Here is a 12,728-nt window from a genome sequence, read left to right as displayed (position 1 = left end):
CTCTCTCTCTCTCCCTCCCTCCCTTCCTGCCTCCCTTCCTCCCTCCCTCCCTCCCTCTCTCCTTCATCATACCACTCCATACATTTGCTCACCATAATGATGCCCAACTGCCCAGCAGAGTAAGGCACCAGGCAAACCTGTGTTTTCTCTTAGGAGCCCAGGGCACACAGGCCCCAGGCATGCGTATGAGCCTCCTTGTCCTGCTCAGTCTGTCATGGCCCTGGGCAGGACCTTGCTTTCTCCTCCTCTAATTCTCCTAAGTCAAAGCATTGCAAATGTTTCTTTTCTTCAATTTTTAAATATCTATTTCTTATTCATATTTGATGTGTGTGGGTGTTTAGCCTGCATGTCTGTGACTACCCTGTATGCATGTCTGATCTGAGGAGGCCAGAAGAGGGGGCTGGATCCTCTAAAATTGAAACTAAGGATGGTTGTAAGCTGTCCTCAGGGTGCTGGAAACTGAACCCTGGTCATTGACAAGAACGGCAATGTTGAATCACAGCCTTGTGAGCCTCTTAACATCTGAGCAATCTCTCCAGACCCCTTAGGCTATCATTTTTTTTTCCCAAAGAAGTTTGGGTTTGAGATGTCCCTCAACCCAAGGCTGGAAAAAGAAAATGTGGTCTATTTACACAATGGAGTACAACCCAGATACTAGAAAACATGATGTTATGAAATTTTCAGACAAATGGATGGAACTAGAAAAAAAAAATCATCCTAAGCAAGATAACTCAGAACCAGAAGGACGAAAATGTTATGTACTCACTTGTAAGTGGATATTAGCTATTAAGTAAAGGATAATCATGCACAATCCACAGACTCAGAGGGGTTAAGTAACAAGGAGGGCGCTAAGAGAGATGCATGGATCCCCTAGGAAGGGGAAATAGAATAGATTTGTGGGTGGATTTGGGGGCAGGTGGGATGGGAGCAGGAAGGAGCAGATGGGGGATGGAGGAGTGGAGAGAGACAGTGGGGAGAGAGAGAGAGAGAGAGAGAGAGAGAGAGAGAGAGAGAGAGAGAGAGAGCCCAGCCCCAGTGACACCCTTCCTCCAACAGGNGAGGGGGGGGGGAGAGAGAGAGAGAGAGAGAGAGAGAGAGAGAGAGAGAGAGAGAGAGAGAGATGGCTGGATTAGGTGGGCATTTAAGGGGCAGAGGGGAAATCTAGTGCAGTGGAAATGTCCTAAAATCTATCAGGTCGACTCTAGCAAGGACTCCTAGCAATGGAGGATATGCAGCTAAGCTGGCCATCATCTGTAACCAGTCAGGCTCCCAGTGGTGGGACTGGGACACGAATCCAGCCACAAAACCTTTGACCCTGCTGACAAGAGGCACTGGGGCAATCAATGGTGACTCAGAGTCTGTGGGTGTGGCCAACTAATGACTAGTCTAACTTGAGGACCAAGCCACAAGAGGGAGCCCGTGACCAACACTGCCTGGAAGACCAGGAACTGGAAGCTACTGGGCTTACAGACCTAGGGTAGATCCAAACAGGACTGAGAAAAAAATGTCAGTGAGCTGACATTTCCTAATTGTTCTGCTCTACTCACAGGCCCAGTCTAGCTCAGTCGTCATCAGAGAGGTTTTCTCCAGCAGCTGATGGGAGCGGATGCAGAGACCCACAGCCAAACATTAGCCAGAGCTCCTGGAACACTGAAGAAGAGGAAGAGGAAGGACTGTAGGAGCCAGAGGGGTCAAGGACACCAGGAGAACACAGCCCCAGAATGAACTAAGCAGGGCTCCCAGGGGTTCACAAAGACAGAGGCTGCCTGGGTCCACTCTAGGACTGCAAACATGCTGTGGTTGTTTAACTTTGTGTTTTTCTGGGCTCCCAACAGTGGGAGAGGGAGTGTGTTTGATTCTTTTGCCTGCTTGCAGGACTCATTCCTCTAACTTGGTTGTTTCCAGCCTTGATATCAGGGTTTATGCCAAGTCTTATTGCATCTTGTTATGCCATGCTTGGTTGATATCCCTGGGAAGCCTGTGCTTTTCTGAAAGGAACTGGAGGAGCAGTAGATCTGGGGGAGAGGGAAAGTGGGGCGAGGGACTGGCAGAAGGGGAGGGAGGAGAGGCTGTGATCAGGATGTATTGTATGAGAGAAGAATAAAGTTTTTAAAGAAAAATTAGATTTTTGAAGCTGTGGTAAAAATATCCATATGGCCCACCATAAGCACTCGTGTGTGTGTGTGTGTGTGTGTGTGTGTGTGTGTGTGTGTGTGTGAGCAACATCTCCAGCATCCAGATCTCTTCATCTGTGGGCTGACACTGCTCTCCACAGCCTCAGGAACCACCACGGGCTTCTCCCCTGTGGGCTCTCCCTTCCCCATTGTCCTCACGAAGGAGACATGCAGCATCTGTCCTTCCATGTCCCGCTTATTTTGTCTACGCTAATGTCTCCAGGCTTCATTGTGTTGTGTGTGAGGCAGAATTTCCTGCCCATTAAACGCCGAGAGATTCCACTCCACACTGTCACACTCTCACTCGGTTCAGCTCACGGTGGACATCCAGGCTGTGCCTCTGACTTATCAATCAAGTTGCCACGAATGTGGAAGAACAAACATCTCCCTGTGCGTCTGTTTTCGTCATTGCTTCTGTGCATTTACTCAGAAGGGGATTGGCCGGGGAATGTGGCATTTGTGTATCTGGGGTGACCCTCCACCCTGGTTGCAGAAGCCAGGTGCGGCGGATTTCAAGACTTTGCTATGACATAAGAGTGACACCTGCCAACTCTCCGATGTCCTCTAACTCAGAGTATAGGAGGGGAGACCGGATGGTACCTTTAAAACTTGCTACCGAGCTGCCTTGTGATGTGACTTTCACAACCAGTTTCCACTTCCACTCAGGAATCTTCTGATCATGAGACCAGGTCCTCTCCCCGGATGAACTTTGTAGGCAACTTCCACAATAATCACGGCAAGTCTCCAGGTGATTTCCAGCTTTTCTGGATCAATTCTGGGTCAGCTCATTCTGGTTTAATCCAAAGCTGCTGTGCTCACTCAGCAAATGGACCTGCTGCTCCTGGCGATTACCCATGCGGCAAACTGAGGGCAAAGTTATCCGTGCTCCAAACAAAAATATTACATTCATGGCCTAGAGTCTGTCATCCTTATGTGCAGTTCGACAATTGCTTATAGTCCAGAGGCCGAGAAGCAATATTTGCACTTGGTTCGAAAACTTGGAACCTTCTTGAAATTGATACTTGTTATCTAGGGCCTGGTTTTTTCATAATGAGCAAAGACAAATCAGATGTTCTTGGGGTCCAAGTGTCCAGATTTTGATCATGTGGGGCAGTGGCTGTCCTTCCTCTCCCAGGGAGCCACCCAGGGCTCTCAACAGATGATACTTACGTTCATCCCTGTGCTTTCCCGTCATGGGAGGTTTGTCTGTCCTGGCCATTAGATGATTTCAGAAGCCACCAGGTCACAGGCTCATTTGGAAGATCCCAGCAGCTAAAAGGAGACCAGCAGGAGGTGAGTGCTGTTCTGGGCCATGCTTTCTCCAGTATATGGACTGTGATAGGGTAACCATGGTGATCGGACATCTTGGTCACTGACCCCTCTTCTCTAGGAGATGCTGTGGTCCAGACAACTCCCCCTAGATCCTCAGCTAATGCTTCCCATTGCATCAGGGTCATATTCCTTTGGGCTAAAATGACCTCTAGATCATCCTCAACTCTTAAATGACAGCCACCCTGAGTAACATTTCTTGTTATGTCACTGTTCAACTGAGTTGTTGTTAGATTTTCAGAGTGTCCAGGTGGGGTGAAACTAATCTCAGAGACCCCCTACTCTACTCCCTCGCCACGAGAGTCTACAGCTCAGAGACTGTTCAAGACGGCGAACATTCCAGTGTATTCTGTACTCTGCAGAGGGCCCACATCCCTGCTAGTCTGCAGTTCCTGTGGACCCTTTCACAGTCCTGCATCTCACCATGATGGTCTCTGACTGGCTAACTGAATTCATGCTAATAAAGGGGACAGATTTCAGTGCAAGGAAACTTGGCAGAAGAAACATGGTCAACAATAGCTGGAAACAGGGAGCAGCCGGGTTGAGAGGAGCGTGGCTCTCTCCTCTCCCCGTCATGGCTTGTACCCATCCCCTCATATTGGTGTACTCTGAAAAGGGGGAGTCATCTGGCAAGAATGTCACTTTGCCAGCTGTCTTCAAAGCTCCCATTCGACCGGATATTGTGACCTTTGTTCACACCAACTTGAGGAAAAACAACAGGCAGCCCTATGCTGTCAGTGAATTAGCAGGTCATCAGACTGGAGCCGAGTCTTGGGGTACTGGCAGAGCTGTGGCTCGAATTCCGAGAGTTCGAGGTGGTGGTACCCACCATTCTGGCCAGGGTGCCTTTGGAAATATGTGTTGGGGAGGCCGCATGTTTGCACCAACCAAAACCTGGCGTCGTTGGCACCACCGAGTGAACACAACCCAAAAGCGATACTCCATCTGTTCTTACCCTGGCTGCCTTACCAGCCTTGGTGATGTCTAAAGGTCATCGTATTGAGGAAGTTCCTGAACTCTCTTTGGTAGTTGAAGATGAGGTTGAAGGTTACAAGAAGACCAAGGAGGCTGTTCAGCTGCTTAAGAAACTTAAAGCTTGGAATGACATCAAAAAGGTCTATGCCTCTCAGAATGAGAGCTGGCAAAGGCAAAATGAGAAACCGACGACGTGTCCAGCGCAGGGGGCCTTGCATCATCTATAATGAAGATAATGCTATCATCAAAGCCTCAGAATCCTCCCTGGTATTACTCTGCCTAATGTCAGCAAGCTGAACATTTTGAAACTTGCTCCTGGTGGGCATGTGGGCGTTTTTGCATCTGGGCTGAAAGTGCTTTCCGCAAGTTGGATGAGTTGTATGGCACTTGGCGTAAGGCTGCTACCCTCAAGAGTAACTATGACCTTCCCATGCACAAGAAGATGAACACAGACCTTAGCAGAATCTTGAAAAGTCCAGAGATCCAAAGAGCCCTCCGAGCACCATGCAAGAAGATTCAACGCAGAGTCTTGAAGAAGAATCCACTGAAGAACCTGAGAATCATGTTGAAGCTCAACCCATACGCAAAGACCATGCGCAGGAATACCATTCTTCGCCAGGCCAGAAATCACAAACTCCGAGTGAAGAAACTGGAAGCAGCAGCAGCAGCAGCAGCACTGGCTGCCAAATCAGAGAAGGGGACTGCAGACAAGAAGCCTGCAGAAAGTCAGAACGAAAAGAAGCCTGTGGATGTCAAGAAGCAGAAGAAGCCTGCAGGAAAAAAAAAAGGCTGCAGCTACCAAGAAACCAGCAGCTGAGAAAAAGCCAGTAGAGAAGAAGCCAACTAAAGAAGAGAAAAAGGCTGCTGCTTATTCTATTAAAATTACTTTCATTCCATTGAGCAAATAGAGACAGCCTAATTGAATAAAAATCTGATCAAAGATGCAAAAAACAAAAACAAAACAAAACAAAAAAAACAATAGCTGGAAACCAGAAAGTATGGCCAGGAAAATTCATGAGAGAGCCAAATAGCTTCTAGGGACAAAATGTTCTCTTGGTTTTAGATGTCCTTATTCCAGAAGGCAGAGACCATCTTTCTCTAAAGATCACAACATAGCCATGTACAGTAGTAAGTGCATAGCAACTCTGTGTTTATGGTGCTGAACTTTCCTTTTCTCCATCTGAGAGACTGGATCAGGTCGGTCAGTTTTGCTCTGTGGGCTGAGACACCAGCCTGGGCTTTAAAACACTGCAGTTAAAGTAACTACGCCACACACCATGCACCGGGTTTCATATGTGACAGTCATGGATGAGGACCTGTGTGTTGATATCATGCAAAGGGTAGCAGGATTGAAGGCAGAGGGCTTCTCAAACGGGACTCAAAGACGGTCCAGGATTAGAGCCTGCTCAAGGGTCACGTGGGTGTTAGAGAGCATTTTTGTGTTCCACAGAGATGAGCCCCCGCAGTGTGGGGCGCTTGCTGTGAGTATAAGATGCTGACCCAGAGTTATCTTGTTTTGATTTTTGTTGTTATTGTTTTCATTAGATTAATGGTTGCCACCACAGCTCTTAGACAGGAGGGTCATCCTGTGGCTAAAGGGTCCGATTGTTTGGAAAGGGCGTTTACATGGCCGCAAAGTTTGGGTTAGAACCCCTTTTGTAATGTTTTTAGTTTTATGGAGAACCAGATGAATAGTTTTGAGACATCTGGAAGTGCTGGGGTTGAAGTTGAGTCAGAGTTGCTCTTAGAACCTTTTTGTTTACTGTCTGTCTAGGGTAGGGAGTCATTCACCTTCACCACACCTTGTACTGAGGTCTTGCTATTTCTGCAAACTCTGGTATCCAGAGGCAGGAAAACCTAGCTACTCTGAGGAACTCTCGAACCTGCCATTTAGTCTTTGGAGCTGGGATATGAAGGAAGGCAGCAATCCTTCACTGAGACCTGCTCCTTTCCCCTTCTCTCAACTGGTAGCCAAGATGGGCAGCCTCTGATATACAAAAGTTGGGCTTTCTTAGCCAACATTCTGCAGTCCAAGGTCTGTCACTCTTGCTGCAGTCCTCAGTGGCCCTTTTACAATTTATTTTAGTTTTAGAGGCTAGGCGGAGGATTGGTTAGAGTATACGTTGTTAGAGTGTGGCCCTAGGAAACCTCTGATAAAGAACAGGAAGTCAGCATTTAGTGTCTCATCAAACAGAGTTGGAGAATTTTCAAATCCTTAGGACTACCTGGTTCAGGGAAGTTTCCCACTGTATCCTCTTTCTGGGTCCACCTATGTAAAATCAAAAATAGCCTATGGGAGGCTAAAGAAGACATCCTTCAGGTCCAAGACAGTGTACACCTGTTTCTCTGGCAGAGTCAGACTCATGAGAACCAGAGGTCCCAGTTTTCTTCACAGGCAGGGGAGGTGTATTCCAGGATGACTGGCAAGGCACCAGGATGCCTGTCTCTCTAAGCCTGGCAATGGGGACCACAACTTCCCTTTTTGTTTCCAGGGTCATTGGGTATTGTTTAGTCTGTGGAGAGTAGCTGAACTGATTAATTGAGCAATTACATAAACTTGGTGTTGGGCCGGTCTTTACGGATTGGTTTCTGTCTATATTCCCAGGAACTGTAAATCTGAGAGTTCAATTGTATTCCTTGACTGGGGCAGGACTTTCTATAGGAGATATTCTTCTGACAGAATCTGTAAGTCTTACTGTGTGTCATCATCAGAGAAGGTAACAGTGGCTCTCAGTTTATATATAAGGTGTCGTCTCTCAATCTGTTCTCTTTTATTAAACACCTTCGAGTTACCTCCAGCAACTGGGACTCATTTAAACCTTTACATTTTTCTAATTTTAAAACATTTTCTAATAGCTGGGGCCAACTGGGTGACAAAGGAAATCTTTCCAGTAGCTGTCGTTCATCCTTCTAAAAAGGACCCAGCAAAAAGTATTCGAAGTCCCCTTGGTCAGTGTTGCACAGAAGAGAAAATCCATTCTGTCCAGGCTGACTAGTCCTGCTCTAATCCGCACACTGACAAGGTTCTGGGGGAGGGGTGTTCTACTTTTGGAAAAAAATGGTAGGTTTTGAGTTCTCCAATTACATAGATTGCTTGTTGAAAAAGATACATCATGAAAGAGGAAGGAGTGGAACTTCCTCTTTTGCTTAGGGAACTTTTTCCATTCCCGGGGGTTGCATAGAGAAAGGGGTGGGAGTAGAGCAAGTGTGTGTCTGAGACACTATTTCTCCTGCATGTGCACATGTCAGCCTAAGAGCTACAGGGTTGATCTGTGGAGAGTCCCCGAGACTGAGATAGCAGGTCTTTTCCCTCCAGATCACAGCAACCCCCATTTGAAACGGGTTCAACCAAGAACCTAGAATGACAAGTCTAAGGTCACTCCTTTGAGTCAGCAGGGAGTGTGGGAAGAGTATAACATCCAGAACACCACAAGTTTCCTGTGTTCTTTCAGGTCCTTGCCAAGAGGGGCTTTCTCTTTCGCTTTCTGGAGGCTGTGTTTGTTAATCACTTGGATGCACAGCTGGTCACCGTGTCCACACAGCTAAGAACTGTGCAGTCCCATCTGAACTCAGCCTGTTGAGATTCCAGGTAAGTGCTGGGTTTGTGGTCTGAATGGTGCTTCCATCATGGAGTCAGCTGTGCGAAGGTCTGGAGGCCTACTAAGGTTTGGGGGCCTGTTGCCCTGAGAGGATGTGATACTGAGTGCTTCAGAGCAGGAGTTCCTGGGAGGAGAACCCACAAAAGCAGATGACCAGACGCTGCGCAGGCCATCGCAGCACCAAGGTCAGCATCAACAGAACAGGAGGTGGGGGCGGTGCTGAGGATGTGGGTGGGGGATGGAGGGGATGAACAGAACCCAGGAGGTACAGGGGATGATCTGTGGATAGTCCCTGAGTCTGTGGTGCCAGGTCTTTTCCCTCCAGACCACAGAGACCCCCCCCCTATTTAAAATGAGCTCAGCTAGGAACCTAGGACTAAGGTCACTCCTTTGAGTGGGTCAGCTCGGGGCATGGGATGAGGGTAGCATCCAGCAAATCACAAGTTTCCTGTGTTTGTCAGTTCCTTGCCAAGTGGGACTTTTTCTCTTTCGTTTTCTGGTTTGGGTAAATCAGCAGGAGGCCGTGTTCCGTAACCACTTGGATGCACAGCTGGTCACCATGTCCACACAGCTAAGGACTGTCCAGCCCCATCTGAATTTAGCCTGTTGAAGATTGCTGGTAAGTTGGGGAATGTTTAAGTTCTCACGCCTGCATACCCCCATAGCCACTCTGAAAGAGGATCATGATAAGTTCAGCAAGGTGAGGCATCTGCCTCGCTCGGGTCACAGACACAGCAATGAAGCTGCCTTTGCAGCTAGGGTGGGGTCGGGCCGCTCCCCCCTTTCCATCTGCTGTAAGTGCAAGATAGGATGAGGGGCTCCTCAGACAAGCCTATAGAACCTGTGGGACTCAGCTGTGCACCAGGTTCCTGACACGTGACCGGGAGACCTCAGGGAGGAGTCTGCTCTCAGTGTCCCTCCACTGGGAAACAGGAAGCAACAAGATAGGGGATAGGGGACCACACATCTCTGTTTGGGGGCCTGGACATGCAGAGCTGGCTCTGCGTGATGTGACCAAAGCAGAATGGGGACAAGAACTGCTTTTTGAGACACAAGGACCCCAGGGTTTTTGCACCCGTCTTTCTCTGAATCCACACTCTGAGTCAGGCCTTGTGAGGAAACCAAGGCTTCAGAAGAGAGACTTGGCCAGGATTCTGAGTCAGGGGCTGAGCAGGTGGCTGGCAGCAATTTACCTTCTGGGCTTCACCTGGCCTCTGCTCACCTATTAGGGGATGAGACAGGGCAGAGCCTCTTATACGTCCATGTGGGGGTTGGGACACACACAGGCCTGCATTGTATAGTCAGATCTAGCTCCAGGAAGCCCAGTGGCCCCCATGTCCCCACCCCTACAGCACTTTTTCCAGTTTTTGGAGTGCTCTCTGGGGTCACTGGACTCGGGTTTGCTTGACTACTGCAGAATGACTGAAAAGTCGATTTCTTTTCTCCTTTGGCTTTAAAACTCGCCAGCTACCAGCTGCTTTTGTCACCCTGCACCTGATTTCCCGGATGTGTGCTCAGACTCTGCCTGCTGGATACTTGGGGTCAGATGTGATCCCATGTAAGCACATTAAACATTAGCGGGTGTGAGAAAGGCTGCCTTTGGGGAAGGGGCTGGCAGGAAATCAACCTCTAGCATGAGCTTTGTTCGAAGAGAAAGTCACCGTGGGCAGGATGTGGTTGGGCTTCAAGGTAGAATGACACTCAGGGGACAGAGGATCTTCAGAGGTGATGTGACAGAGCCTTAAAGGAAGCTTCACTCTAGGACCTGGAGAGGAGGTTCATTGAGAAATAAAGTCTAATTAAATAATAAGATAGACAGCCACCATGGACAGCAAGGCGGGAGGACCTAAAGCTGGGGAGACAAGAGAGAGAGAATAAGAGAGAGTGAGATAAAAATTCCCTCGATTTTATAATGTATCCCCAGGGACTGGGGAGCCTGGCCAGAGCTCAAAGCCAATTTCAGAGTAGGTGTCTGATTGACTCTGAATGACAGAAATAAGGAAAAACATTGGTTCACAAGTTCCTCTCACATCCTTTGGTAGTAGAGTGTACCGCGATTGAAGGTGGGGACCAGAGAGGCATGGGGACATGGTCTGATTCCTCAAAGACAGCTTGGAGACTGGGAGGAAGGAAAGGAGGGAGGGAGGGAGGAAAAGAGGAAGGAGGATTGAGGGAGGAAGTGGGAGACAGATAAGTGGTCTGTGATCTAACAACTAGGTCTTGCTGATTGTCCTCAAAAATTCTGGAAGCTTCTATAACCATCAACCCCAAAGGCAGTGTGGTTCCCACAGCAGGTCAGTGATAGACAGCAGATTCCAATGCTTTGGCCTGTTATGTTTCCTGACCCTGTGTGTCTACAGAGGAAATGGAGAGACAAGCAAGGAAGGAAGTGACTCTGCCAAGGTGCCTTATATCTCAAGTACCTGGACACATTAGTGCAGGAATAGGAGAGGCTGGAGGGAACTGGGTCCAAGGTGGTGGCCCCGGGTGTCACCAGGAAGGGAAGTTTCAAATGGCTTGCTCAGCCGGACAGTGGTGGCATACATCTTTAATCCCAGTTCTCAAGAGGCAGAGGCGGGTGGAACTCTGTGAGTTCAAGGCCAGCCTGGTCTACAAGAGCTAGTTCCAGGATCCAGAACAGGCTCTAAAACTACAGCGAAACCCTGACTCGGGGAAAAAAAAAAAAAAAAAAGAATGGCTTGCTCATGGTCTACTACTCCTCAAGCTGTGATTGGATTCTGTTTTTGTTTTATATCCTTGAGCATGGTGCATGCTTGCAATCCTAGCATTTAGAGGGTGGGAGAGGAGGATAAGAAGTTTAAGGTCAGGTTCATTGACCCATTAAGTTGGAGGACAACCAGGACTTGAGAGCCTGTCTAAAAAAAAAACAAACACATGAATAAATTTAAAATAAAAAATCCTAAAGTGAGGAAGAGAGGGGTATAGTTGGATGAGAGTCAGCGAAATCGATGGAGACTCTCAGAAATCAACAGCTTGTGAAGTCAGTGTGGCCTCCTACGTGTGCTGTGTCACCAGCCTCAAGCTCCTGACAGTAAGCTGATCATGCAGACAGAAAAGCAAACCAATAGAAGTGCTCAGTCAGAAGGAAAGGTGGGCTGGGGTTGTGTCCTCTGTAAGAGCCCAGGCCAGAGACAGTCTGGGGAGAAAAGGGCAAGGCCCTCCTGGTTGTTCCCAGCATAGGTAATGGGCTGCCACAGAGATCATGGCAGTGATCAAGTCCAGTGAAACCAAGCGGTTATACGTGGTAAGCCGGATAGTTAGAATGTGCCTGCTCTGGTCTCAGCTAACACCACAGATGTCAGGCTTGGTGCCTGCACTGACAACACTTGGGACCCCTTGCAAAGCCCTACATGGCACTGCAGCAAAAGGGGACAATGAGGGAGAGCAGGCTGAGGTTTCTCATGGTTGCTCTTGATGGTTGGACTCAAGATGGCTGAAGTCAGGCCAAGCTGGACCCCTGCACTGACACATTAAGCCTGTGTAATGTTGGCTCGCTGGCCTCTCTAGACACAGGTCTCCTCACTTCCCTTCACCACAGGACAATGCCGTGGTGTTTGAGGTGTTGTGACTCATCTCAGGCACTCAAAGGTGAGAATCACATTTTCAAAACCCTTGAGAGGGGGCTGGAGAGATGGCTCAGAGGTTAAGAGCATTGCCTGCTCTTCCAAAGGTCCTGAGTTCAATTCCCAGCAACCACATGGTGGCTCACAACCATCTGTAATGGGGTCTGGTGCCCTCTTCTGGCCTGCAGGCATACACACCGACAGAATATTGTATACATAGTAAATAAACAAACAAACAAATAAATATTTAAAAAAAAAAACCCTTGAGAGTTCGAGGATTTTTTTCTTTTCTGGGGAAACATACTGGCTTGAGATGGGCAATCAGCACGGCCCTGTGCTTTGCAGTCCTAGGAGTTTTGTCGGTCATAGTCACTCAGATGACTTCACCAGCCACCATGTCACTTGCTCATATGGAAGATTCCTGTCTCCTTTAAGGTCTCTAGAGAAAGGGAGACTGCTTCAAGGGTAGTCGGTGTAGTTGGTCTCTGATACAGGTAACCCTATGCCTGATCCAGCTTGTCTTAGCCAAGCTCCTTCTATAGGATGCTGGTGAGGGTGGGGTGATCATGGTGACCAGGCACCTTTGTGCTGAGCCCTCTCCACCCACCAAACTTGGTAAGGCTGATATTAGCATATAGCAAGATTCTGACATCTCCAATTGAATTGTGGTCATTGTTAGCATTCGGGCACCTGTGCTGGTCCGACCTTGTGATCTATTTCATTAGCTCTACCCACTAAGAGAATCAGCTTTCACATTCACCATGTTCCCTTTTAAAAGGGCCCTGCCTTACTTGTGCTCTCTCTCCTTCTGCTCCTGATTTGGACCTTGAGACTTCAGTCCGGTGCTCCAATGTGGGTCTCTGTCTCTGTCTCTGTCTCCTTTCATCGCCTGATGAAGGTTAATATTCAGGAGGATGCCTATATGTTTTTCTTTGGGTTCTCCTTCTTATTTAGCTTCTCTAAGAACCCGAATTATAGGCTCAATGTCCTTTATCTATGGCTAGAAACCAAATATGAGTGAGTACATCCCATGTTCCTCTTTTTGGGTCTGGCTTAACTCACTCAGG

General features: G+C 48.2%; 1 protein-coding gene and 1 pseudogene across 2 annotated transcripts in view; both read left to right on the top strand.

Moving 5' to 3' along the window:
• The first annotated feature begins 3,338 nt into the window (after positions 1–3,338).
• The window catches only part of LOC126515810 (apolipoprotein L3-like), a 16,055-nt gene continuing 6,665 nt past the window's right edge, over positions 3,339–12,728 (top strand). Inside the window, exons 1-3 of one of the 2 annotated variants that reach the window (XM_050165741.1) lie at positions 3,339–3,467; positions 7,084–7,195; positions 7,931–8,067. The gene's annotated coding sequence lies outside the window, so the exon portion shown is untranslated. Of the gene's footprint in view, positions 3,468–7,083; positions 7,196–7,930; positions 8,068–8,627; positions 8,697–12,728 lie in introns of those variants that run through there. The other variant, XM_050165740.1, reaches the window with a different exon arrangement.
• Positions 4,038–5,381, top strand: LOC126515809 (60S ribosomal protein L4-like; annotated as a pseudogene).

The sequence above is a fragment of the Alexandromys fortis genome, unplaced genomic scaffold, assembly GCF_014885135.2.
Source record: "Alexandromys fortis isolate MF-2015 unplaced genomic scaffold, M_Fortis_MF-2015_v1.1 scaffold_157, whole genome shotgun sequence".
NCBI lineage: Eukaryota > Metazoa > Chordata > Mammalia > Rodentia > Cricetidae > Alexandromys > Alexandromys fortis.
Note: the sequence above shows the minus strand (reverse complement) of the source record. Positions and strands in the feature narration are given on the sequence as shown.